The sequence below is a fragment of the Stenella coeruleoalba genome, assembly GCF_951394435.1.
Source record: "Stenella coeruleoalba genome assembly, contig: scaffold_111, whole genome shotgun sequence".
NCBI classification, from domain to species: domain Eukaryota; kingdom Metazoa; phylum Chordata; class Mammalia; order Artiodactyla; family Delphinidae; genus Stenella; species Stenella coeruleoalba.
The window spans coordinates 615019-641513 of NW_027645943.1; the positions used below are offsets into that span (position 1 = coordinate 615019).

Here is a 26495-nt window from a genome sequence, read left to right on the forward strand (position 1 = left end):
ATGCAATATGACTTCAAAGGGTCTTCATTTGCTCACCAAACCTCTCCAATCCTATCACTGCTTCGTTTATGCCCCTGTACACATGCTTGATTCTCTTTCGGAGACATAGCAATCCATAGGTTTTAAGATACTTACTAGTCAGGTACATTCTTAGGCGTTTAATATGCGGTGTTGAGTCCATTTCGTTGAGCAAGGAGTAGCTCTTGTCTATTCCATATTTGGCTTAAGGAACTTTATCTGTGCTCATTTCAATCTCTGGTTTTATGCAGCACCCCAACTCACCTTTCCCCTTAAGCAAGCATAAGTTGGTTTTCTAAATTTGAGACCCTGTTCTGTTCTGTAATTCAGTTCCTGTGTAGCCAAGTTTCCATTCCGTGTATTACTGATATCTTATGATGTTTCTTTTTCTGTGTGACTTATTTCAGTTAGAATCATCATACCTGAATCCACTCATTGTGCTGCTAAGGGCCTGATGACATAGATTTCATTGCTGAGTGATATTGCTTTGTAAGTGAATACCACAACTTCTTTATCCATTTTTCACTTTCTGCGATGTTGAACTTGTACTTTAAACGAGGTTCTTGTAAACAGAGCTGTTCCAAACTTTGGGGTGGCTGTGTCTTTTTGATTTTAATTTCCCTAAGCTATAGGACCATAAGTGGAAGTGCCCTAGGCTCTGTTGCTTTGTTTTTTAGATGTTTCAGGAAACACCATACACTTCTCCCAAGTGTCTGTTGGCAATTTACATCCCGCCCATCAGCATAACAAGGCTCCCAGTTCTCAATGGCCTGTTGCCTTTCTGGATTTTACACTTTTTTCAGATGGCCCTTTTGACCGGGGGGAAGTGAGACTTCATTGTAGTGCAGATTTCCTTTGCAAGCTTGCTTGGTTGGCCAAAAAGGGCATATGCGTTTTTTCCTGAATATATTCAGGAAAAAACGCATACGCCCTTTTTGGCCAAGTGCATCATTGTGGACGTTCTGCCTCTTTTCCTATGCTTTCAATGCAATTCCAGTCTACCTCCTGAAATCGGTTTCCTGCAATTCTGCCCCGCTTTCAAGTCCTCTTGGCAGCCTTACTTCAGTCTATTTTGGGACGATAGCTGTCATTTATAACTCTGCAGGTTTGTGAATTACAGTGCCCCTGAGCTCCTTTCTTCAACTCGCTTTCTTGTGACCTGGCCGCAACACCGCAGGATGGCTTCAGGCCCTAATCTGGTTCCGGCCCGGCATGCTGAGCCTTTGGTTAATTCCTCTTCCTGGTTGGAAATGAGAGTTAAATTTGCCCGTCCAGACACCTCCAGCTAGCCTCTCATTGGTTCTCGCTATTCCTGTTCATCTTCCGCAGAAATTGCAAACTGGGCCAAACAGGAGGTTAAAGGGACTGACTCTCCAAGTCGGGAGAGTGTTAGTAAAGCGTCTGGAATGTTGCACCCGAGTACCAGGGGAGGAAAACTGAGACATATTTGAACACGTCTCCCGTTCACATGGTTGATCATACTCTGGGTTCCACATGCATGTTTTAACTGAAGGAAGAATACCTTAAAACTGGAGAGTTGAGACCCGTGTAATGGGTACCATGCAATATGACTTCAAAGGGTCTTCATTTGCTCACCGAATCTCTCCAATCCTATCACTGCTGCGTTTATGCCCCTGTACACACGCTTGATTCTCTTTTGGAGGCATAGCAATCCATAGGTTTTAAGATACTTACTAGTCAGGTACATTCTTAGGCGTTTAATATGGGGTTTTGAGTCCATTTCGTTGAGCAAGGAGTAGCTCTTGTCTATTCCATATTTGGCTTAAGGAACTTTATCTGTGCTCATTTCAATCTCTGGTTTTATGCAGCACCCCAACTCACCTTTACCCTTAAGCAAGCATAAGTTGGTTTTCTAAATTTGAGACCCTGTTCTGTTTTGTAATTCAGTTCCTCTGTGGCAAAGTTTAAATTCCATGTATTAGTGATATTTTTTGATGTTTCTTTTTCTGTGTGACTTATTTCAGTTAGAATCACCTTACCCGAATCCACTCATTATGCTGCTACGGGCCTGATGACATAGATTTCATTGCTGAGTGATACTGCATTGTACGTAAGTACCACAAGTTCTTTATCCATTTCTCACTTAGTGTGATATTGAACTTGTATGGTAAACGAGGTTCTTGTAAACGGAGGCGTCCCAAACTTTGGGGTGGCTGTGTCTTTTTGATTTTAATTTCCCTAAGCTATAGGACCATAAGCGGAAGTGCCCTAGGCTCTGTTGCTTTGTTTTTTAGATGTTTCAGGAAACACCATACACTTCTCCTGAGTGTCTGTTGGCAATTTACATCCCGCCCATCAGCATAACAAGGCTCCCAGTTCTCCATGGCCTGTCCTGCCTTTCTGGATTTTACACTTTTTCCAGATGGCCCTTTTGACCGGGGGGAAGTGAGACTTCATTGTAGTGCAGATTTCCTTTGCAAGCTTGCTTGGTTGGCCAAAAAGGGCGTATGCGTTTTTTCCTGAATATATACAGGAAAAAACGCATACGCCCTTTTTGGCCAAGTGCATCATTGTGGACGTTCTGCCTCTTTTCCTATGCTTTCAATGCAATTCCAGTCTACCTCCTGAAATCGGTTTCCTGCAATTCTGCCCCGCTTTCAAGTCCTCTTGGCAGCCTTACTTCAGTCTATTTTTGGACGATACCTGTCATTTATAACTCTGCAGTTTTGTGAATTGCAGTGCCCCTGAGCTCCTTTCTTCAACTCGCTTTCTTGTGAGCTGGCCACAACACCGCAGGATGCTTCAGGCCCTAATCTGGTTCCGGCACGGCACGCTGAGCCTTTGGTTATTTCCTCTTCCTGGTGGGAAATGAGAGTTAAATTTGCCCGTCCAGACACCTCCAGCTAGCCTCTCATTGTTTCTCGCTATTCCTGTTCTTCTTCCGCAGAAATTGCAAACTGGGCCAAACAGGAGGTTAAAGGCGCTGACTCTCCAAGTCGGGAGAGTGTTAGTAAAGCGTCTGGAATGTTGCACCCGAGTACCAGGGGAGGAAAACTGAGACATATTTGAACACGTCTCCCGTTCACATGGTTGATCATACTCTGGGTTCCACATGCATGTTTTAGCTGAAGGAAGAATACCTTAAACCTGGAGAGTTGAGACCCGTGTAATGGGTACCATGCTATATGACTTCAAAGGGTCTTCATTTGCTCACCGAACCTCTCCAATCCTATCACTGCTGCGTTTATGCCCCTGTACACACGCTTGATTCTCTTTTGGAGACATAGAAATCCATAGGTTTTAAGATACTTACTAGTCAGGTACATTCTTAGGCGTTTAATATGGGGTGTTGAGTCCATTTCGTTGAGCAAGGAGTAGCTCTTGTCTATTCCATATTTGGCTTAAGGAACTTTATCTGTGCTCATTTCAATCTCTGGTTTTATGCAGCACCCCAACTCACCTTTCCCCTTAAGCAAGCATAAGTTGGTTTTCTAAATTTGAGACACTGTTCTGTTTTGGAATGCAGTTCCTGTGTAGCCAAGTTTACATTCCGTGTATTAGTGATATCTTATGATGTTTCTTTTTCTGTGTGACTTATTTCAGTTAGAATCATCATACCTGAATCCACTCATTGTGCTGCTAAGGGCCTGATGACACAGATTTCATTGCTGAGTGATATTGCTTTGTAAGTAAATACCACAACTTCTTTATCCATTTTTCACTTTCTGCGATGTTGAACTTGTACTGTAAACGAGGTTCTTGTAAACAGAGCCGTTCCAAATTTTGGGTGGCTGTGTCTTTTTCATTTTAATTTCCCTAAGCTATAGGACCATAAGTGGAAGTGCCCTAGGCTCTGTTGCTTTGTTTTTTAGATGTTTCAGGAAACACCATACACTTCTCCCGAGTGGTTGTTGGCAATTTACATCCCGCCCATCAGCATAACAAGGCTCCCAGTTCTCCATGGCCTGTCCTGCCTTTCTGGATTTTACACTTTTTTCAGATGGCCCGTTTGACCGGGGGGAAGTGAGACTTCATTGTAGTGCAGATTTCCTTTGCAAGCTTGCTTGGTTGGCCAAAAAGGGCGTATGCGTTTTTTCCTGAATATATTCAGGAAAAAACGCATACGCCCTTTTTGGCCAAGTGCATCATTGTGGACGTTCTGCCTCTTTTCCTATGCTTTCAATGCAATTCCAGTCTACCTCCTGAAATCGGTTTCCTGCAATTCTGCCCCGCTTTCAAGTCCTCTTGGCAGCCTTACTTCAGTCTATTTTTGGACGATAGCTGTCATTTATAACTCTGCAGGTTTGTGAATTACAGTGCCCCTGAGCTCCTTTCTTCATCTCGCTTTCTTGTGACCTGGCCGCAACACCGCAGGATGGCTTCAGGCCCTAATCTGGTTCCGGCACGGCACGCTGAGCCTTTGGTTATTTCCTCTTCCTGGTGGGAAATGAGAGTTAAATTTGCCCGTCCAGACACCTCCAGCTAGTCTCTCATTGGTTCTCGCTATTCCTGTTCATCTTCCGCAGAAATTGCAAACTGGGCCAAACAGGAGGTTAAAGGGACTGACTCTCCAAGTGGGGAGAGTGTTAGTAAAGCGTCTGGAATGTTGCACCCGAGTACCAGGGGAGGAAAACTGAGACATATTTGAACACGTCTCCCGTTCACATGGTTGATCATACTCTGGGTTCCACATGCATGTTTTAGCTGAAGGAAGAATACCTTAAACCTGGAGAGTTAAGACCCGTGTAATGGGTACCATGCAATATGACTTCAAAGGGTCTTCATTTGCTCACCGAACCTCTCCAATCCTCTCACTGCTGCGTTTATGCCCCTGTACACATGCTTGATTCTCTTTTGGAGACATAGCAATCCATAGGTTTTACGATACTTACTAGTCAGGTACATTCTTAGGCGTTTAATATGGGGTTTTGAGTCCATTTCGTTGAGCAAGGAGTAGCTCTTGTCTATTCCATATTTGGCTTAAGGAACTTTATCTGTGCTCATTTCAATCTCTGGTTTTATGCAGCACCCCAACTCACCTTTCCCCTTAAGCAAGCATAAGTTGGTTTTCTAAATTTGAGACCCTGTTCTGTTTTGGAATGCAGTTCCTGTGTAGCCAAGTTTACATTCCGTGTATTAGTGATATCTTATGATGTTTCTTTTTCTGTGTGACTTATTTCAGTTAGAATCATCATACCTGAATCCACTCATTGTGCTGCTAAGGGCCTGATGACACAGATTTCATTGCTGAGTGATATTGCTTTGTAAGTAAATACCACAACTTCTTTATCCATTTTTCACTTTCTGCGATGTTGAACTTGTACTGTAAACGAGGTTCTTGTAAACAGAGCCGTTCCAAACTTTGGGGTGGCTTGTCTTTTTGATTTTAAATTCCCTAAGCTATAGGACCATAAGTGGAAGTGCCCTAGGCTCTGTTGCTTTGTTTTTTAGATGTTTCAGGAAACACCATACACTTCTCCCGAGTGGTTGTTGGCAATTTACATCCCGCCCATCAGCATAACAAGGCTTCCAGTTCTCCATGGCCTGTCCTGCCTTTCTGGATTTTACACTTTTTTCAGATGGCCCTTTTGACCGGGGGGAAGTGAGACTTCATTGTAGTGCAGATTTCCTTTGCAAGCTTGCTTGGTTGGCCAAAAAGGGCGTATGCGTTTTTTCCTGAATATATTCAGGAAAAAACGCAGACGCCCTTTTTGGCCAAGTACATCATTGTGGACGTTCTGCCTCTTTTCCTATGCTTTCAATGCAATTCCAGTCTACCTCCTGAAATCGGTTTCCTGCAATTCTGCCCCGCTTTCAAGTCCTCTTGGCAGCCTTACTTCAGTCTATTTTTGGACGATAGCTGTCATTTATAACTCTGCAGGTTTGTGAATTACAGTGCCTTTGAGCTCGTTTCTTCAACTCGCTTTCTTTTGAGCTGGCCGCAACACCGCAGGATGGCTTCAGGCCCTAATCTGGTTCCGGCACGGCACACTGAGCCTTTGGTTATTTCCTCTTCCTGGTGGGAAATGAGAGTTAAATTTGCCCGTCCAGACACTTCCAGCTAGCCTCTCATTGGTTCTCGCTATTCCTGTTCATCTTCCGCAGAAATTGCAAACTGGGCCAAACAGGAGGTTAAAGGCGCTGACTTTCCAAGTGGGGAGAGTATTAGTAAAGCGTCTGGAATGTTGCACCCGAGTACCAGGGGAAGAAAACTGAGACATATTTGAACACGTCTCCCGTTCACATGGTTGATCATACTTGGGTTCCACATGCATGTTTTAGCTGAAGGAAGAATACCTAAAACCTGGGTAGTTGAAACCCGTGGAATGGGTACCATGCAATATGACTTCAAAGGGTCTTCATTTGCTCACCAAACCTCTCCAATCCTATCACTGCTGCGTTTATGCCCCTGTACACACGCTTGATTCTCTTTTGGAGACATAGCAATCCATAGGTTTTAAGATACTTAGTAGTCAGGTACATTCTTAGGCGTTTAATATGGGGTTTTGAGTCCATTTCGTTGAGCAAGGAGTAGCTCTTGTCTATTCCATATTTGGCTTAAGGAACTTTATCTGTGCTCATTTCAATCTCTGGTTTTATGCAGCACCCCAACTCACCTTTCCCCTTAAGCAAGCATAAGTTGGTTTTCTAAATTTGAGAACCTGTTCTGTTTTGGAATGCAGTTCCTGTGTAGCCAAGTTTACATTCCGTGTATTACTGATATCTTATGATGTTTCTTTTTCTGTGTGACTTATTTCAGTTTTAATCATCGTACCTGAATCCACTCATTATGCTGCTACGGGCCTGATGACATAGATTTCATTGCTGAGTGATACTGCATTGTACGTAAGTACCATAACTTCTTTATCCATTTTTCACTTTCTGCGATGTTGAACTTGTACTGTAAACGAGGTTCTTGTAAACAGAGCCGTTCCAAACTTTGGGGTGGCTGTGTCTTTTTGATTTTAATTTCCCTAAGCTATAGGACCATAAGTGGAAGTGCCCTAGGCTCTGTTGCTTTGTTTTTTAGATGTTTCAGGAAACACCATACACTTCTCCCGAGTGGTTGTTGGCAATTTACATCCCGCCCATCAGCATAACAAGGCTCCCAGTTCTCCATGGCCTGTCCTGCCTTTCTGGATTTTACACTTTTTTCAGATGGCCCTTTTGACCGGGGGGAAGTGAGACTTCATTGTAGTGCAGATTTCCTTTGCAAGCTTGCTTGGTTGGCCAAAAAGGGTGTATGCGTTTTTTCCTGAATATATTCAGGAAAAAACGCATACGCCCTTTTTGGCCAAGTGCATCATTGTGTACGTTCTGCCTCTTTTCCTATGCTTTCAATGCAATTCCAGTCTACCTCCTGAAATCGGTTTCCTGCAATTCTGCCCCGCTTTCAAGTCCTCTTGGCAGCCTTACTTCAGTCTATTTTTGGACGATAGCTGTCATTTATAACTCTGCGGGTTTGTGAATTACAGTGCCCCTGAGCTCATTTCTTCAACTCGCATTCTTGTGACCTGGCCGCAACACCGCAGGATGGCTTCAGGCCCTAATCTGGTTCCGGCCTGGCACGCTGAGCCTTTGGTTATTTCCTCTTCCTGGTGGGAAATGAGAGTTAAATTTGCCCGTCCAGACACCTCCAGCTAGTCTCTCATTGGTTCTCGCTATTCCTGTTCATCTTCCGCAGAAATTGCAAACTGGGCCAAACAGGAGGTTAAAGGCGCTGACACTCCAAGTGGGGAGAGTGTTAGTAAAGCGTCTGGAATGTTGCACCCGAGTACCAGGGTACGAAAACTGAGACATATTTGAACACGTCTCCTGTTCACATGGTTGATCATACTTGGGTTCCACATGCATGTTTTAGCTAAAGGAAGAATACCTTAAACCTGGGTATTTGAAACCCGTGGAATGGGTACCATGCAATATGACTTCAAAGGGTCTTCATTTGCTCACCGAACCTCTCCAATCCTATCACTGCTGCGTTTATGCCCCTGTACACATGCTTGATTCTCTTTCGGAGACATAGCAATCCATAGGTTTTAAGATACTTACTAGTCAGGTACATTCTTAGGCGTTTAATATGCGGTGTTGAGTCCATTTCGTTGAGCAAGGAGTAGCTCTTGTCTATTCCATATTTGGCTTAAGGAACTTTATCTGTGCTCATTTCAATCTCTGGTTTTATGCAGCACCCCAACTCACCTTTCCCCTTAAGCAAGCATAAGTTGGTTTTCGAAATTTGAGACCCTGTTCTGTTCTGTAATTCAGTTTCTGTGTAGCCAAGTTTACATTCCGTGTATTACTGACATCTTATGATGTTTCTTTATCTGTGTGACTTATTTCAGTTAGAATCATCATACCTGAATCCACTCATTGTGCTGCTAAGGGCCTGATGACACAGATTTCATTGCTGAGTGATATTGCTTTGTAAGTAAATACCACAACTTTTTTATCCATTTTTCCCTTTCTGCGTTGTTGAACTTGTACTGTAAACGAGGTTCTTGTAAACAGAGCCGTTCCAAACTTTGGGGTGGCTGTGTCTTTTTGATTTTAAATTCCCTAAGCTATAGGACCATAAGTGGAAGTGCCCTAGGTTCTGTTGCTTTGTTTTTTAGATGTTTCAGGAAACACCATACACTTCTCCAGAGTGGTTGTTGGCAATTTACATCCCACCCTACAGCATAACAAGGCTCCCAGTTCTCCATGGCCTGTCCTGCCTTTCTGGATTTTACAGTTTTTTCAGATGGCCCTTTTGACCGGGGGGAAGTGAGACTTCATTGTAGTGCAGATTTCCTTTGCAAGCTTGCTTGGTTGGCCAAAAAGGGCGTATGCGTTTTTTCCTGAATATATTCAGGAAAAAACGCATATGCCCTTTTTGGCCAAGTGCATCATTGTGGACGTTCGGCCTCTTTTCCTGTGCTTTCAATGCAATTCCAGTCTACCTCCTGAAATCGGTTTCCAGCAATTCTGCCCCGCTTTCAAGTTCTCTTGGCAGCCTTACTTCAGTCTATTTTTGGACGATAGCTGTCATTTATAACTCTGCAGGTTTGTGAATTACAGTGCCCCTGAGCTGCTTTCTTCAACTCGCTTTCTTTTGAGCTGGCCACAACACCGCAGGATGGCTTCAGGCCCTAATCTGGTTCCGGCACGGCACACTGAGCCTTTGGTTATTTCCTCTTCCTGGTGGGAAATGAGAGTTAAATTTGCCCGTCCAGACACCTCCAGCTAGCCTCTCATTGGTTCTCGCTATTCCTGTTCATCTTCCGCAGAAATTGCAAACTGGGCCAAACAGGAGGTTAAAGGCGCTGACTTTCCAAGTGGGGAGAGTATTAGTAAAGCGTCTGGAATGTTGCACCCGAGTACCAGGGGAAGAAAACTGAGACATATTTGAACACGTCTCCCGTTCACATGGTTGATCATACTTGGGTTCCACATGCATGTTTTAGCTGAAGGAAGAATACCTAAAACCTGGGTAGTTGAAACCCGTGGAATGGGTACCATGCAATATGATTTCAAAGGGTCTTCATTTCCTCACCGAACCTCTCCAATCCTCTCACTGCTGCGTTTATGCCCCTGTATACATGCTTGATTCTCTTTTGGAGACATAGCAATCCATAGGTTTTAAGATACTTACTAATCAGGTACATTCTTAGGTGTTTAATATGCGGTTTTGAGTCCATTTCGTTGAGCAAGGAGTAGCTCTTGTCTATTCCATATTTGGCTTAAGGAACTTTATCTGTGCTCATTTCAATCTCTGGTTTTATGCAGCACCCCAACTCACCTTTCCCCTTAAGCAAGCATAAGTTGGTTTTCGAAATTTGAGACCCTGTTCTGTTCTGTAATTCAGTTCCTGTGTAGCCAAGTTTCCATTCCGTGTATTACTGATATCTTATGATGTTTCTTTTTCTGTGTGACTTATTTCAGTTAGAATCATCATACCTGAATCCACTCATTGTGCTGCTAAGGGCCTGATGACACAGATTTCATTGCTGAGTGATATTGCTTTGTAAGTAAATACCACAACTTCTTTATCCATTTTTCACTTTCTGCGATGTTGAACTTGTACTGTAAACGAGGTTCTTGTAAACAGAGCCGTTCCAAACTTTGGGGTGGCTGTGTCTTTTTGATTTTAATTCCCCTAAGCTATAGGACCATAAGTGGAAGTGCCCTAGGTTCTGTTGCTTTGTTTTTTAGATGTTTCAGGAAACACCATACACTTCTCCAGAGTGGTTGTTGGCAATTTACATCCCGCCCATCAGCATAACAAGGCTCCCAGTTCTCCATGGCCTGTCCTGCCTTTCTGGATTTTACACTTTTTTTAGATGGCCCTTTTGACCGGGGGGAAGTGAGACTTCATTGTAGTGCAGATTTCCTTTGCAAGCTTGCTTGGTTGGCCAAAAAGGGCGTATGCGTTTTTTCCTGAATATATTCAGGAAAAAACGCATACGCCCTTTTTGGCCAAGTGCATCATTGTGGACGTTCGGCCTCTTTTCCTATGCTTTCAATGCAATTCCAGTCTACCTCCTGAAATCGGTTTCCTGCAATTCTGCCCCGCTTTCAAGTCCTCTTGGCAGCCTTACTTCAGTCTATTTTTGGACGATAGCTGTCATTTATAACTCTGCAGGTTTGTGAATTACAGTGCCCCTGAGCTCCATTCTTCAACTCGCTTTCTTGTGAGCTGGCCGCAACACCTCAGGATGGCTTCAGGCCCTAATCTGGTTCCGGCACGGCACACTGAGCCTTTGGTTATTTCCTCTTCCTGGTGGGAAATGAGAGTTAAATTTGCCCGTCCAGACACCTCCAGCTAGCCTCTCATTGGTTCTCGCTATTCCTGTTCATCTTCCGCAGAAATTGCAAACTGGGGCAAACAGGAGGTTAAAGGCGCTGACTCTCCAAGTGGGGAGAGTGTTAGTAAAGCGTCTGGAATGTTGCACCCGAGTACCAGGGGCGGAAAACTGAGACATATTTGAACACATCTCCCGTTCACATGGTTGATCATACTTGGGTTCCACATGCATGTTTTAGCTGAAGGAAGAATACCTAAAACCTGGGTAGTTGAAACCCGTGGAATGGGTACCATGCAATATGACTTCAAAGGGTCTTCATTTGCTCACCGAACCTCTCCAATCCTATCACTGCTGCGTTTATGCCCCTGTACACATGCTTGATTCTCTTTCGGAGACATAGCAATCCATAGGTTTTAAGATACTTACTAGTCAGGTACATTCTTAGGCGTTTAATATGCGGTGTTGAGTCCATTTCGTTGAGCAAGGAGTAGCTCTTGTCTATTCCATATTTGGCTTAAGGAACTTTATCTGTGCTCATTTCAATCTCTGGTTTTATGCAGCACCCCAACTCACCTTTCCCCTTAAGCAAGCATAAGTTGGTTTTCGAAATTTGAGACCCTGTTCTGTTCTGTAATTCAGTTCCTGTGTAGCCAAGTTTACATTCCGTGTATTACTGATATCTTATGATGTTTCTTTTTCTGTGTGACTTATTTCAGTTAGAATCATCATACCTGAATCCACTCATTGTGCTGCTAAGGGCCTGATGACACAGATTTCATTGCTGAGTGATATTGCTTTGTAAGTAAATACCACAACTTCTTTATCCATTTTTCACTTTCTGCGATGTTGAACTTGTACTGTAAACGAGGTTCTTGTAAACAGAGCCGTTCCAAACTTTGGGGTGGCTGTGTCTTTTTGATTTTAATTTCCCTAAGCTATAGGACCATAAGTGGAAGTGCCCTAGGTTCTGTTGCTTTGTTTTTTAGATGTTTCAGGAAACACCATACACTTCTCCAGAGTGGTTGTTGGCAATTTACATCCCGCCCATCAGCATAACAAGGCTCCCAGTTCTCCATGGCCTGTCCTGCCTTTCTGGATTTTACACTTTTTTTAGATGGCCCTTTTGACCGGGGGGAAGTGAGACTTCATTGTAGTGCAGATTTCCTTTGCAAGCTTGCTTGGTTGGCCAAAAAGGGCGTATGCGTTTTTTCCTGAATATATTCAGGAAAAAACGCATACGCCCTTTTTGGCCAAGTGCATCATTGTGGACGTTCGGCCTCTTTTCCTATGCTTTCAATGCAATTCCAGTCTACCTCCTGAAATCGGTTTCCTGCAATTCTGCCCCGCTTTCAAGTCCTCTTGGCAGCCTTACTTCAGTCTATTTTTGGACGATAGCTGTCATTTATAACTCTGCAGGTTTGTGAATTACAGTGCCCCTGAGCTCCTTTCTTCAACTCGCTTTCTTGTGAGCTGGCCGCAACACCGCAGGATGGCTTCAGGCCCTAATCTGGTTCCGGCACGGCACACTGAGCCTTTGGTTATTTCCTCTTCCTGGTGGGAAATGAGAGTTAAATTTGCCCGTCCAGACACCTCCAGCTAGCCTCTCATTGGTTCTCGCTATTCCTGTTCATCTTCCGCAGAAATTGCAAACTGGGCCAAACAGGAGGTTAAAGGCGCTGACTCTCCAAGTGGGGAGAGTGTTAGTAAAGCGTCTGGAATGTTGCACCCGAGTACCAGGGGAGGAAAACTGAGACATATTTGAACACGTCTCCCGTTCGCATGGTTGATCATACTTGGGTTCCACATGCATGTTTTAGCTGAAAGAAGAATACCTAAAACCTGGGTAGTTGAAACCCGTGGAATGGCTACCATGCAATATGACTTCAAAGGGTCTTCATTTGCTCACCGAACCTCTCCAATCCTATCACTGCTGCGTTTATGCCCCTGTACACATGCTTGATTCTCTTTCGGAGACATAGCAATCCATAGGTTTTAAGATACTTACTAGTCAGGTACATTCTTAGGCGTTTAATATGCGGTGTTGAGTCCATTTCATTGAGCAAGGAGTAGCTCTTGTCTATTCCATATTTGGCTTAAGGAACTTTATCTGTGCTCATTTCAATCTCTGGTTTTATGCAGCACCCCAACTCACCTTTCCCCTTAAGCAAGCATAAGTTGGTTTTCTAAATTTGAGACCCTGTTCTGTTCTGTAATTCAGTTCCTGTGTAGCCAAGTTTACATTCCGTGTATTACTGATATCTTATGATGTTTCTTTTTCTGTGTGACTTATTTCAGTTAGAATCATCATACCTGAATCCACTCATTGTGCTGCTAAGGGCCTGATGACACAGATTTCATTGCTGAGTGATATTGCTTTGTAAGTAAATACCACAACTTCTTTATCCATTTTTCACTTTCTGCGATGTTGAACTTGTACTGTAAACGAGGTTCTTGTAAACAGAGCCGTTCCAAACTTTGGGGTGGCTGTGTCTTTTTGATTTTAATTTCCCTAAGCTATAGGACCATAAGTGGAAGTGCCCTAGGTTCTGTTGCTTTGTTTTTTAGATGTTTCAGGAAACACAATACACTTCTCCCGAGTGGTTGTTGGCAATTTACATCCCGCCCATCAGCATAACAAAGCTCCCAGTTCTCCATGGCCTGTCCTGCCTTTCTGGATTTTACACTTTTTTCAGATGGCCCTTTTGACCGGGGGGAAGTGAGACTTCATTGTAGTGCAGATTTCCTTTGCAAGCTTGCTTGGTTGGCCAAAAAGGGCGTATGCGTTTTTTCCTGAATATATTCAGGAAAAAACGCATACGCCCTTTTTGGCCAAGTGCATCATTGTGGACGTTCTGCCTCTTTTCCTATGCTTTCAATGCAATTCCAGTCTACCTCCTGAAATCGGTTTCCTGCAATTCTGCCCCGCTTTCAAGTCCTCTTGGCAGCCTTACTTCAGTCTATTTTTGGACGATAGCTGTCATTTATAACTCTGCAGGTTTGTGAATTACAGTGCCCCTGAGCTCCTTTCTTCAACTCGCTTTCTTGTGACCTGGCCGCAACACCGCAGGATGGCTTCAGGCCCTAATCTGGTTCCGGCACGGCACGCTGAGCCTTTGGTTAATTCCTCTTCCTGGTGGGAAATGAGAGTTAAATTTGCCCGTCCAGACACCTCCAGCTAGTCTCTCATTGGTTCTCGCTATTCCTGTTCATCTTCCGCAGAAATTGCAAACTGGGCCAAACAGGATGTTAAAGGGACTGACTCTCCAAGTCGGGAGAGTGTTAGTAAAGCGTCTGGAATGTTGCACCCGAGTACCAGGGGAGGAAAACTGAGACATATTTGAACACGTCTCCCGTTCACATGGTTGATCATACTCTGGGTTCCACATGCATGTTTTAGCTGAAGGAAGAATACCTAAAACCTGGGTAGTTGAAACCCGTGGAATGGGTACCATGCAATATGACTTCAAAGGGTCTTCATTTGCTCACCGAACCTCTCCAATCCTATCACTGCTGCGTTTATGCCCCTGTACACATGCTTGATTCTCTTTCGGAGACATAGCAATCCATAGGTTTTAAGATACTTACTAGTCAGGTACATTCTTAGGCGTTTAATATGCGGTGTTGAGTCCATTTCGTTGAGCAAGGAGTAGCTCTTGTCTATTCCATATTTGGCTTAAGGAACTTTATCTGTGCTCATTTCAATCTCTGGTTTTATGCAGCACCCCAACTCACCTTTCCCCTTAAGCAAGCATAAGTTGGTTTTCGAAATTTGAGACCCTGTTCTGTTCTGTAATTCAGTTCCTGTGTAGCCAAGTTTACATTCCGTGTATTACTGATATCTTATGATGTTTCTTTTTCTGTGTGAGTTATTTCAGTTAGAATCATCATACATGAATCCACTCATTGTGCTGCTAAGGGCCTGATGACACAGATTTCATTGCTGAGTGATATTGTTTTGTAAGTAAATACCACAACTTCTTTATCCATTTTTCACTTTCTGCGATGTTGAACTTGTACTGTAAATGAGGTTCTTGTAAACAGAGGCGTCCCAAACTTTGGGGTGGCTGTGTCTTTTTGATTTTAATTTCCCTAAGCTATAGGACCATAAGTGGAAGTGCCCTAGGCTCTGTTGCTTTGTTTTTTAGATGTTTCAGGAAACACCATACACTTCTCCCGAGTGGTTGTTGCCAATTTACATCCCGCCCATCAGCATAACAAGGCTCCCAGTTCTCCATGGCCTGTCCTGCCTTTCTGGATTTTACACTTTTTTCAGATGGCCCTTTTGACCGGGGTGGGGGGGAAGTGAGACTTCATTGTAGTGCAGATTTCCTTTGCAAGCTTGCTTGGTTGGCCAAAAAGGGCGTATGCGTTTTTTCCTGAATATATTCAGGAAAAAACGCATACGCCCTTTTTGGCCAAGTGCATCATTGTGGACGTTCTGCCTCTTTTCCTATGCTTTCAATGCAATTCCAGTCTACCTCCTGAAATCGGTTTCCTGCAATTCTGCCCCGCTTTCAAGTCCTCTTGGCAGCCTTACTTCAGTCTATTTTTGGACGATAGCTGTCATTTATAAGTCTGCGGGTTTGTGAATTACAGTGCCCCTGAGCTCGTTTCTTCAACTTGCTTTCTTGTGACCTGGCCGCAACACCGCAGGATGGCTTCAGGCCCTAATCTGGTTCCGGCACGGCACGCTGAGCCTTTGGTTATTTCCTCTTCCTGGTGGGAAATGAGAGTTAAATTTGCCCGTCCAGACACCTCCAGCTAGTCTCTCATTGGTTCTCGCTATTCCTGTTCATCTTCCGCAGAAATTGCAAACTGGGCCAAACAGGAGGTTAAAGGCGCTGACTCTCCAAGTGGGGAGAGTGTTAGTAAAGCGTCTGGAATGTTGCACCCGAGTACCAGGGGAGGAAAACTAAGACATATTTGAACACGTCTCCCGTTCACATGGTTGATCATACTTGGGTTCCACATGCATGTTTTAGCTGAAGGAAGAATACCTTAAACCTGGGTATTTGAAACCCGTGGAATGGGTACCATGCAATATGACTTCAAAGGGTCTTCATTTGCTCACCGAACCTCTCCAATCCTATCACTGCTGCGTTTATGCCCCTGTACACATGCTTGATTCTCTTTCGGAGACATAGCAATCCATAGGTTTTAAGATACTTACTAGTCAGGTACATTCTTAGGTGTTTAATATGCGGTGTTGAGTCCATTTCGTTGAGCAAGGAGTAGCTCTTGTCTATTCCATATTTGGCTTAAGGAACTTTATCTGTGCTCATTTCAATCTCTGGTTTTATGCAGCACCCCAACTCACCTTTCCCCTTAAGCAAGCATAAGTTGGTTTTCGAAATTTGAGACCCTGTTCTGTTCTGTAATTCAGTTCCTGTGTAGCCAAGTTTACATTCCGTGTATTACTGATATCTTATGATGTTTCTTTTTCTGTGTGACTTATTTCAGTTAGAATCATCATACCTGAATCCACTCATTGTGCTGCTAAGGGCCTGATGACACAGATTTCATTGCTGAGTGATATTGCTTTGTAAGTAAATACCACAACTTCTTTATCCATTTTTCACTTTCTGCGATGTTGAACTTGTACTGTAAACGAGGTTCTTGTAAACAGAGCCGTTCCAAACTTTGGGGTTGTTGTGTCTTTTTGATTTTAATTTCCCTAATCTATAGGACCATAAGTGGAAGTGCCCTAGGCTCTGTTGCTTTGTTTTTTAGATGTTTCAGGAAACACCATACACTTCTCCCGAGTGGTTGTTGGCAATTTACATCCCGCCCATCAGCATAACAAAGCTCCCAGTTCTCCATGGCCTGTCCTGCCTTTCTGGATTTTACACTTTTTTCAGATGGCCCTTTTGACCGGGGGGAAGTGAGACTACATTGTAGTGCAGATTTCCTTTGCAAGCTTGCTTGGTTGGCCAAAAAGGGCGTATGCGTTTTTTCCTGAATATATTCAGGAAAAAACGCATACGCCCTTTTTGGCCAAGTGCATCATTGTGGATGTTCTGCCTCTTTTCCTATGCTTTCAATGCAATTTCAGTCTACCTCCTGAAATCGGTTTCCTGCAATTCTGCCCCGCTTTCAAGTCCTCTTGGCAGCCTTACTTCAGTCTATTTTTGGACGATAGCTGTCATTTATAACTCTGCGGGTTTGTGAATTACAGTGCCCCTGAGCTCGTTTCTTCAACTCACTTTCTTGTGACCTGGCCGCAACACCGCAGGATGGCTTCAGGCCCTAATCTGGTTCCGGCACGGCACGCTGAGCCTTTGGTTATTTCCTCTTCCTGGTGGGAAATGAGAGTTAAATTTGCCCGTCCAGACACCTCCAGCTAGTCTCTCATTGGTTCTCGCTATTCCTGTTCATCTTCCGCAGAAATTGCAAACTGGGCCAAACAGGAGGTTAAAGGCGCTGACTCTCCAAGTGGGGAGAGTGTTAGTAAAGCGTCTGGAATGTTGTACCCGAGTACCAGGGTACGAAAACTGAGACATATTTGAACACGTCTCCCGATCACATGGTTGATCATACTCTGGGTTCCACATGCATGTTTTAGCTGAAGGAAGAATATCTAAAACCTGGGTAGTTGAAACCCGTGGAATGGGTACCTTGCAATATGACTTCAAAGGGTCTTCATTTGCTCACCGAACCTCTCCAATCCTATCACTGCTGCGTTTATGCCCCTGTACACATGCTTGATTCTCTTTCGGAGACATAGCAATCCATAGGTTTTAAGATACTTACTAGTCAGGTACATTTTTAGGCGTTTAATATGCGGTGTTGAATCCATTTCGTTGAGCAAGGAGTAGCTCTTGTCTATTCCATATTTGGCTTAAGGAACTTTATCTGTGCTCATCTCAATCTCTGGTTTTATGCAGCACCCCAACTCACCTTTCCCCTTAAGCAAGCATAAGTTGGTTTTCTAAATTTGAGACCCTGTCCTGTTCTGTAATTCAGTTCCTGTGTAGCCAAGTTTACATTCCGTGTATTACTGATATCGTATGATGTTTCTTTTTCAGTGTGACTTATTTCAGTTAGAATCATCATACCTGAATCCACTCATTTTGCTGCTAAGGGCCTGATGACACAGATTTCATTGCTGAGTGATATTGCTTTGTAAGTAAATACCACAACTTCTTTATCCATTTTTCACTTTCTGCGATGTTGAACTTGTACTGTAAATGAGGTTCTTGTAAACAGAGCCATTCCAAACTTTGGGGTGGCTGTGTCTTTTTGATTTTAATTTCCCTAAGCTATAGGACCATAAGTGGAAGTGCCCTAGGTTCTGTTGCTTTGTTTTTTAGATGTTTCAGGAAACACCATACACTTCTCCGGAGTGGTTGTTGGCAATTTACATCCCGCCCATCAGCATAACAAGGCTCCCAGTTCTCCATGGCCTGTCCTGCCTTTCTGGATTTTACACTTTTTTCAGATGGCCCTTTTGACCGGGGGGAAGTGAGACTTCATTGTAGTGCAGATTTCCTTTGCAAGCTTGCTTGGTTGGCCAAAAAGGGCGTATGCGTTTTTTCCTGAATATATTCAGGAAAAAATGCATACGCCCTTTTTGGCCAAGTGCATCATTGTGGACGTTCTGCCTCTTTTCCTATGCTTTCAATGCAATTCCAGTCTACCTCCTGAAATCGGTTTCCTGCAATTCTGCCCCGCTTTCAAGTCCTCTTGGCAGCCTTACTTCAGTCTATTTTTGGACGATAGCTGTCATTTATAACTCTGCAGGTTTGTGAATTACAGTGCCCCTGAGCTCCTTTCTTCAACTCGCTTTCTTGTGAGCTGGCCGCAACACCGCAGGATGGCTTCAGGCCCTAATCTGGTTCTGGCACGGCACGCTGAGCCTTTGGTTAATTCCTCTTCCTGGTGGGAAATGAGAGTTAAATTTGCCCGTCCAGACACCTCCAGCTAGTCTCTCATTGGTTCTCGCTATTCCTGTTCATCTTCCGCAGAAATTGCAAACTGGGCCAAACAGGAGGTTAAAGACACTGACTCTCCAAGTCGGGAGAGTGTTAGTAAAGCGTCTGGAATGTTGCACCCGAGTACCAGGGTACGAAAACTGAGACATATTTGAACACGTCTCCCGATCACATGGTTGATCATACTCTGGGTTCCACATGCATGTTTTAGCTGAAGGAAGAATACCTAAAACCTGGGTAGTTGAAACCCGTGGAATGGGTACCATGCAATATGACTTCAAAGGGTCTTCATTTGCTCACCGAACCTCTCCAATCCTATCACTGCTGCGTTTATGCCCCTGTACACATGCTTGATTCTCTTTCGGAGACATAGCAATCCATAGGTTTTAAGATACTTACTAGTCAGGTACATTCTTAGGCGTTTAATATGCGGTGTTGAGTCCATTTCGTTGAGCAAGGAGTAGCTCTTGTCTATTCCATATTTGGCTTAAGGAACTTTATCTGTGCTCATTTCAATCTCTGGTTTTATGCAGCACCTCAACTCACCTTTCCCCTTAAGCAAGCATAAGTTGGTTTTCTAAATTTGAGACCCTGTTCTGTTCTGTAATTCAGTTCCTGTGTAGCCAAGTTTCCATTCCGTGTATTACTGATATCTTATGATGTTTCTTTTTCTGTGTGACTTATTTCAGTTAGAATCATCATACCTGAATCCACTCATTGTGCTGCTAAGGGCCTGATGACACAGATTTCATTGCTGAGTGATATTGCTTTGTAAGTAAATACCACAACTTCTTTATCCATTTTTCACTTTCTGCGATGTTGAACTTATACTGTAAACGAGGTTCTTGTAAACAGAGCCATTCCAAACTTTGGGGTGGCTGTGTCTTTTTGATTTTAATTTCCCTAAGCTATAGGACCATAAGTGGAAGTGCCCTAGGTTCTGTTGCTTCGTTTTTTAGATGTTTCAGGAAACACCATACACTTCTCCCGAGTGGTTGTTGGCAATTTACATCCCGCCCATCAGCATAACAAGGCTCCCAGTTCACCATGGCCTGTCCTGCCTTTCTGGATTTTACACTTTTTTCAGATGGCCCTTTTGACCGGGGCGGGGAAGTGAGACTTCATTGTAGTGCAGATTTCCTTTGCAAGCTTGCTTGGTTGGCCAAAAAGGGCGTATGCATTTTTTCCTGAATATATTCAGGAAAAAACGCATACGCCCTTTTTGGCCAAGTGCATCATTGAGGACGTTCGGCCTCTTTTCCTATGCTTTCAATGCAATTCCAGTCTACCTCCCGAAATCGGTTTCCTGCAATTCTGCCCCGCTTTCAAGTCCTCTTGGCAGCCTTACTTCAGTCTATTTTTGGACGATAGCTGTCATTTATAACTCTGCAGGTTTGTGAATTACAGTGCCCCTGAGCTCCTTTCTTCAACTCGCTTTCTTGTGAGCTGGCCGCAACACCGCAGGATGGCTTCAGCCCCTAATCTGGTTCCGGCACGGCACGCTGAGCCTTTGGTTAATTCCTCTTCCTGGTAGGAAATGAGAGTTAAATTTGCCCGTCCAGACACCTCCAGCTACTCTCTCATTGGTTCTCGCTATTCCTGTTCATCTTCCGCAGAAATTGCAAACTGGGCCAAACAGGAGGTTAAAGGCACTGACTCTCCAAGTAGGGAGAGTGTTAATAAAGCGTCTGGAATGTTGCACCCGAGTACCAGGGTACGAAAACTGAGACATATTTGAACACGTCTCCCGATCACATGGTTGATCATACTCTAGGTTCCACATGCATGTTTTAGCTGAAGGAAGAATACCTTAAACCTGGGTAGTTGAAACCCGTGGAATGGGTACCATGCTATATGACTTCAAAGGGTCTTCATTTGCTCACTGAACCTCTCCAATCCTATCACTGCTGCGTTTATGTCCCTGTACAAATGCTTGATTCTCTTTCGGAGACATAGCAATCCATAGGTTTTAAGATACTTACAAGTCAGGTACATTCTTAGGCGTTTAATATGCTGTGTTGAGTCCATTTCATTGAGCAAGGAGTAGCTCTTGTCTATTCCATATTTGGCTTAAGGAACTTTATCTGTGCTCATTTCAATCTCTGGTTTTATGCAGCACCCCAACTCACCTTTACCCTTAAGCAAGCATAAGTTGGTTTTCTAAATTTGAGACCCTGTTCTGTTCTGTAATTCAGTTCCTGTGTAGCCAAGATTACATTCCGTGTATTACTGATATCTTATGATGTTTCTTTTTCTGTGTGACTTATTTCAGTTAGAATCATCATACCTGAATCCACTCATTGTGCTGCTAAGGGCCTGATGACACAGATTTCATTGCTGAGTGATACTGCATTGTAAGTAAATACCACAACTTCTTTATCCATTTTTCACTTTCTGCGATGTTGAACTTGTACTGTAAACGAGGTTCTTGTAAACAGAGGCGTCCCAAACTTTGGGGTGGCTGTGTCTTTTTGATTTTAATTTCCCTAAGCTATAGGACCATAAGTGGAAGTGCCCTAGGTTCTGTTGCTTTGTTTTTTAGATGTTTCAGGAAACACCATACACTTCTCCCGAGTGGTTGTTGGCAATTTACATCCCGCCCATCAGCATAACAAGGCTCCCAGTTCTCCATGGCCTGTCCTGCCTTTCTGGATTTTACACTTTTTTCAGATGGCCCTTTTGACCGGGGGGAAGTGAGACTTCATTGTAGTGCAGATTTCCTTTGCAAGCTTGCTTGGTTGGCCAAAAAGGGCGTATGTGTTTTTTCCTGAATATATTCAGGAGAAAACGCATATGCCCTTTTTGGCCAAGTGTATCATTGTGGACGTTCTGCCTCTTTTCCTATGCTTTCAATGCAATTCCAGTCTACCTCCTGAAATTGGTTTCCTGCAATTCTGCCCCGCTTTCAAGTCCTCTTGGCAGCCTTACTTCAGTCTATTTTTGGACGATAGCTGTCATTTATAACTCTGCAGGTTTGTGAATTACAGTGCCCCTGAGCTCCTTTCTTCAACTCGCTTTCTTGTGAGCTGGCCGCAACACCGCAGGATGGCTTCAGGCCCTAATCTGGTTCTGGCACGGCACGCTGAGCCTTTGGTTAATTCCTCTTCCTGGTGGGAAATGAGAGTTAAATTTGCCCGTCCAGACACCTCCAGCTAGTCTCTCATTGGTTCTCGCTATTCCTGTTCATCTTCCGCAGAAATTGCAAACTGGGCCAAACAGGAGGTTAAAGACACTGACTCTCCAAGTCGGGAGAGTGTTAGTAAAGCGTCTGGAATGTTGCACCCGAGTACCAGGGTACGAAAACTGAGACATATTTGAACACGTCTCCCGATCACATGGTTGATCATACTCTGGGTTCCACATGCATGTTTTAGCTGAAGGAAGAATACCTAAAACCTGGGTAGTTGAAACCCGTGGAATGGGTACCATGCAATATGACTTCAAAGGGTCTTCATTTGCTCACCGAACCTCTCCAATCCTATCACTGCTGCGTTTATGCCCCTGTACACATGCTTGATTCTCTTTCGGAGACATAGCAATCCATAGGTTTTAAGATACTTACTAGTCAGGTACATTCTTAGGCGTTTAATATGCGGTGTTGAGTCCATTTCGTTGAGCAAGGAGTAGCTCTTGTCTATTCCATATTTGGCTTAAGGAACTTTATCTGTGCTCATTTCAATCTCTGGTTTTATGCAGCACCTCAACTCACCTTTCCCCTTAAGCAAGCATAAGTTGGTTTTCTAAATTTGAGACCCTGTTCTGTTCTGTAATTCAGTTCCTGTGTAGCCAAGTTTCCATTCCGTGTATTACTGATATCTTATGATGTTTCTTTTTCTGTGTGACTTATTTCAGTTAGAATCATCATACCTGAATCCACTCATTGTGCTGCTAAGGGCCTGATGACACAGATTTCATTGCTGAGTGATATTGCTTTGTAAGTAAATACCACAACTTCTTTATCCATTTTTCACTTTCTGCGATGTTGAACTTATACTGTAAACGAGGTTCTTGTAAACAGAGCCATTCCAAACTTTGGGGTGGCTGTGTCTTTTTGATTTTAATTTCCCTAAGCTATAGGACCATAAGTGGAAGTGCCCTAGGTTCTGTTGCTTCGTTTTTTAGATGTTTCAGGAAACACCATACACTTCTCCCGAGTGGTTGTTGGCAATTTACATCCCGCCCATCAGCATAACAAGGCTCCCAGTTCTCCATGGCCTGTCCTGCCTTTCTGGATTTTACACTTTTTTCAGATGGCCCTTTTGACCGGGGGGGGGGAAGTGAGACTTCATTGTAGTGCAGATTTCCTTTGCAAGCTTGCTTGGTTGGCCAAAAAGGGCGTATGCATTTTTTCCTGAATATATTCAGGAAAAAACGCATACGCCCTTTTTGGCCAAGTGCATCATTGAGGACGTTCGGCCTCTTTTCCTATGCTTTCAATGCAATTCCAGTCTACCTCCCGAAATCGGTTTCCTGCAATTCTGCCCCGCTTTCAAGTCCTCTTGGCAGCCTTACTTCAGTCTATTTTTGGACGATAGCTGTCATTTATAACTCTGCAGGTTTGTGAATTACAGTGCCCCTGAGCTCCTTTCTTCAACTCGCTTTCTTGTGAGCTGGCCGCAACACCGCAGGATGGCTTCAGCCCCTAATCTGGTTCCGGCACGGCACGCTGAGCCTTTGGTTAATTCCTCTTCCTGGTAGGAAATGAGAGTTAAATTTGCCCGTCCAGACACCTCCAGCTACTCTCTCATTGGTTCTCGCTATTCCTGTTCATCTTCCGCAGAAATTGCAAACTGGGCCAAACAGGAGGTTAAAGGCACTGACTCTCCAAGTAGGGAGAGTGTTAATAAAGCGTCTGGAATGTTGCACCCGAGTACCAGGGTACGAAAACTGAGACATATTTGAACACGTCTCCCGATCACATGGTTGATCATACTCTAGGTTCCACATGCATGTTTTAGCTGAAGGAAGAATACCTTAAACCTGGGTAGTTGAAACCCGTGGAATGGGTACCATGCTATATGACTTCAAAGGGTCTTCATTTGCTCACTGAACCTCTCCAATCCTATCACTGCTGCGTTTATGTCCCTGTACAAATGCTTGATTCTCTTTCGGAGACATAGCAATCCATAGGTTTTAAGATACTTACAAGTCAGGTACATTCTTAGGCGTTTAATATGCTGTGTTGAGTCCATTTCATTGAGCAAGGAGTAGCTCTTGTCTATTCCATATTTGGCTTAAGGAACTTTATCTGTGCTCATTTCAATCTCTGGTTTTATGCAGCACCCCAACTCACCTTTACCCTTAAGCAAGCATAAGTTGGTTTTCTAAATTTGAGACCCTGTTCTGTTCTGTAATTCAGTTCCTGTGTAGCCAAGATTACATTCCGTGTATTACTGATATCTTATGATGTTTCTTTTTCTGTGTGACTTATTTCAGTTAGAATCATCATACCTGAATCCACTCATTGTGCTGCTAAGGGCCTGATGACACAGATTTCATTGCTGAGTGATACTGCATTGTAAGTAAATACCACAACTTCTTTATCCATTTTTCACTTTCTGCGATGTTGAACTTGTACTGTAAACGAGGTTCTTGTAAACAGAGGCGTCCCAAACTTTGGGGTGGCTGTGTCTTTTTGATTTTAATTTCCCTAAGCTATAGGACCATAAGTGGAAGTGCCCTAGGTTCTGTTGCTTTGTTTTTTAGATGTTTCAGGAAACACCATACACTTCTCCCGAGTGGTTGTTGGCAATTTACATCCCGCCCATCAGCATAACAAGGCTCCCAGTTCTCCATGGCCTGTCCTGCCTTTCTGGATTTTACACTTTTTTCAGATGGCCCTTTTGACCGGGGGGAAGTGAGACTTCATTGTAGTGCAGATTTCCTTTGCAAGCTTGCTTGGTTGGCCAAAAAGGGCGTATGTGTTTTTTCCTGAATATATTCAGGAGAAAACGCATATGCCCTTTTTGGCCAAGTGTATCATTGTGGACGTTCTGCCTCTTTTCCTATGCTTTCAATGCAATTCCAGTCTACCTCCTGAAATTGGTTTCCTGCAATTCTGCCCCGCTTTCAAGTCCTCTTGGCAGCCTTACTTCAGTCTATTTTTGCACGATAGCTGTCATTTATAACTCTGCAGGTTTGTGAATTACAGTGCCCCTGAGCTCCTTTCTTCAACTCGCTTTCTTTTGAGCTGGCCGCAACACCGCAGGATTGCTTCAGGCCCTAATCTGGTTCCGGCATGGCACGCTGAACCTTTGGTTAATTCCTCTTCCTGGTGGGAAATGAGAGTTAAATTTGCCCGTCCAGACACCTCCAGCTAGTCTCTCATTGGTTCTCCCTATTCCTGTTCATCTTCCGCAGAAATTGCAAACTGGGCCAAACAGGAGGTTAAAGGCACTGACTCTCCAAGTGGGGAGAGTGTTAGTAAAGCGTCTGGAATGTTGCACCAGAGTACCAGGGGACGAAAACTGAGACATATTTGAAAACGTCTCCTGATCACACGGTTGATCATACTCTGGGTTCCACATGCATGTTTTAGCTGAAGGAAGAATCCCTTAAACCTGGAAAGTTGAGACCCGTGGAATGGGTACCATGCAATATGACTTCAAAGGGTCTTCATTTGCTCACCGAACCTCTCCAATCCTATCACTGCTGCGTTTATGCCCCTGTACACACGCTTGATTCTCTTTCGGAGACATAGCAATCCATAGGTTTTAAGATACTTACTAGTCAGTTACATTCTTAGGCGTTTAATATGGGGTGTTGAGTCCATTTCGTTGAGCAAGGAGTAGCTCTTGTCTATTCCATATTTGGCTAAAGGAACTTTATCTGTGCTCATTTCAATCTCTGGTTTCATGCAGCACCCCAACTCACCTTTACCCTTAAGCAAGCAAAAGTTGGTTTTCTAAATTTGAGACCCTGTTCTGTTTTGTAATTCAGTTCCTGTGTAGCCAAGTTTATATTCCGTGCATTAGTGATATCTTATGATGTTTCTTTTTCTGTGTGACTTATTTCAGTTAGAATCATCATAGCTGAATCCACTCATTATGCTGCTACAGGCCTGTTGACATAGATTTCATTGCTGAGGGATATTGCATTGTACGTAATACCACAACTTCTTTATCCATTTTTCACTTTCTGCGATACTGAACTTGTACTGTAAACGAGGTTCTTGTAAACAGAGCCGTCCCAAACTTTGGGGTGGCTGTGTCTTTTTGATTTTAATTTCCCTAAGCTATAGGACCATAAGTGGAAGTGCCCTAGGCTCTGTTGCTTTGTTTTTTAGATGTTTCAGGAAACACCCTACACTTCTCCAGAGTGGCTGTTGGCAATTTACATCCCGCCCATCAGCATAACAAGGCTCCCAATTCTCCATGGCCTGTCCTGCCTTTCTGGATTTTACACTTTTTTCAGATGGCCCTTTTGACCTGGGGGCAGTGAGAGTACATTGTAGTGCAGATGTCCTTTGCAAGCTTGCTTGGTTATCCAGAAAGTGCGTATGCGTTTCTTCCTAGGAAAAAACGCATATTCCCTTTTTGGCCAAGTGCATCATTGTGGACGTTCTGCCTCTTTTCCTATGCTTTAAATGCAATTCCAGTCTACCTCCTGAAATCGGTTTCCTGCAATTCTGCCCCACTTTCAAGTCCTCTTGGCAGCCTTACTTCAGTCTATTTTTGGACGATAGCTGTCATTTATAACTCCTCAGGTTTGTGAATTACAGTGCCCCTGAACTCCTTTCTTCAACTCGCTTTCTTTTGAGCTGGCCGCAACACCGCAGGATTGCTTCAGGCCCTAATCTGGTTCC

General features: G+C 43.8%; 1 long non-coding RNA gene across 18 annotated transcripts in view; it reads left to right on the plus strand.

Annotated features, from left to right (window-relative positions):
* Positions 1–26495, plus strand: part of LOC307181455 — a 947438-nt gene that overhangs the window by 582036 nt on the left and 338907 nt on the right. For 6 of the 18 annotated variants that reach the window (XR_013826796.1, XR_013826797.1, XR_013826800.1 and 3 more), the window contains one exon: positions 17801–17892. The exons of 10 other annotated variants lie outside the window; for them this stretch is intronic. This is a non-coding gene — a long non-coding RNA (uncharacterized lncRNA). Of the gene's footprint in view, positions 1–17800; positions 17893–20967; positions 21049–26495 lie in introns of those variants that run through there. 2 more of the 18 variants (XR_013826795.1, XR_013826798.1) reach the window with 2 other exon arrangements.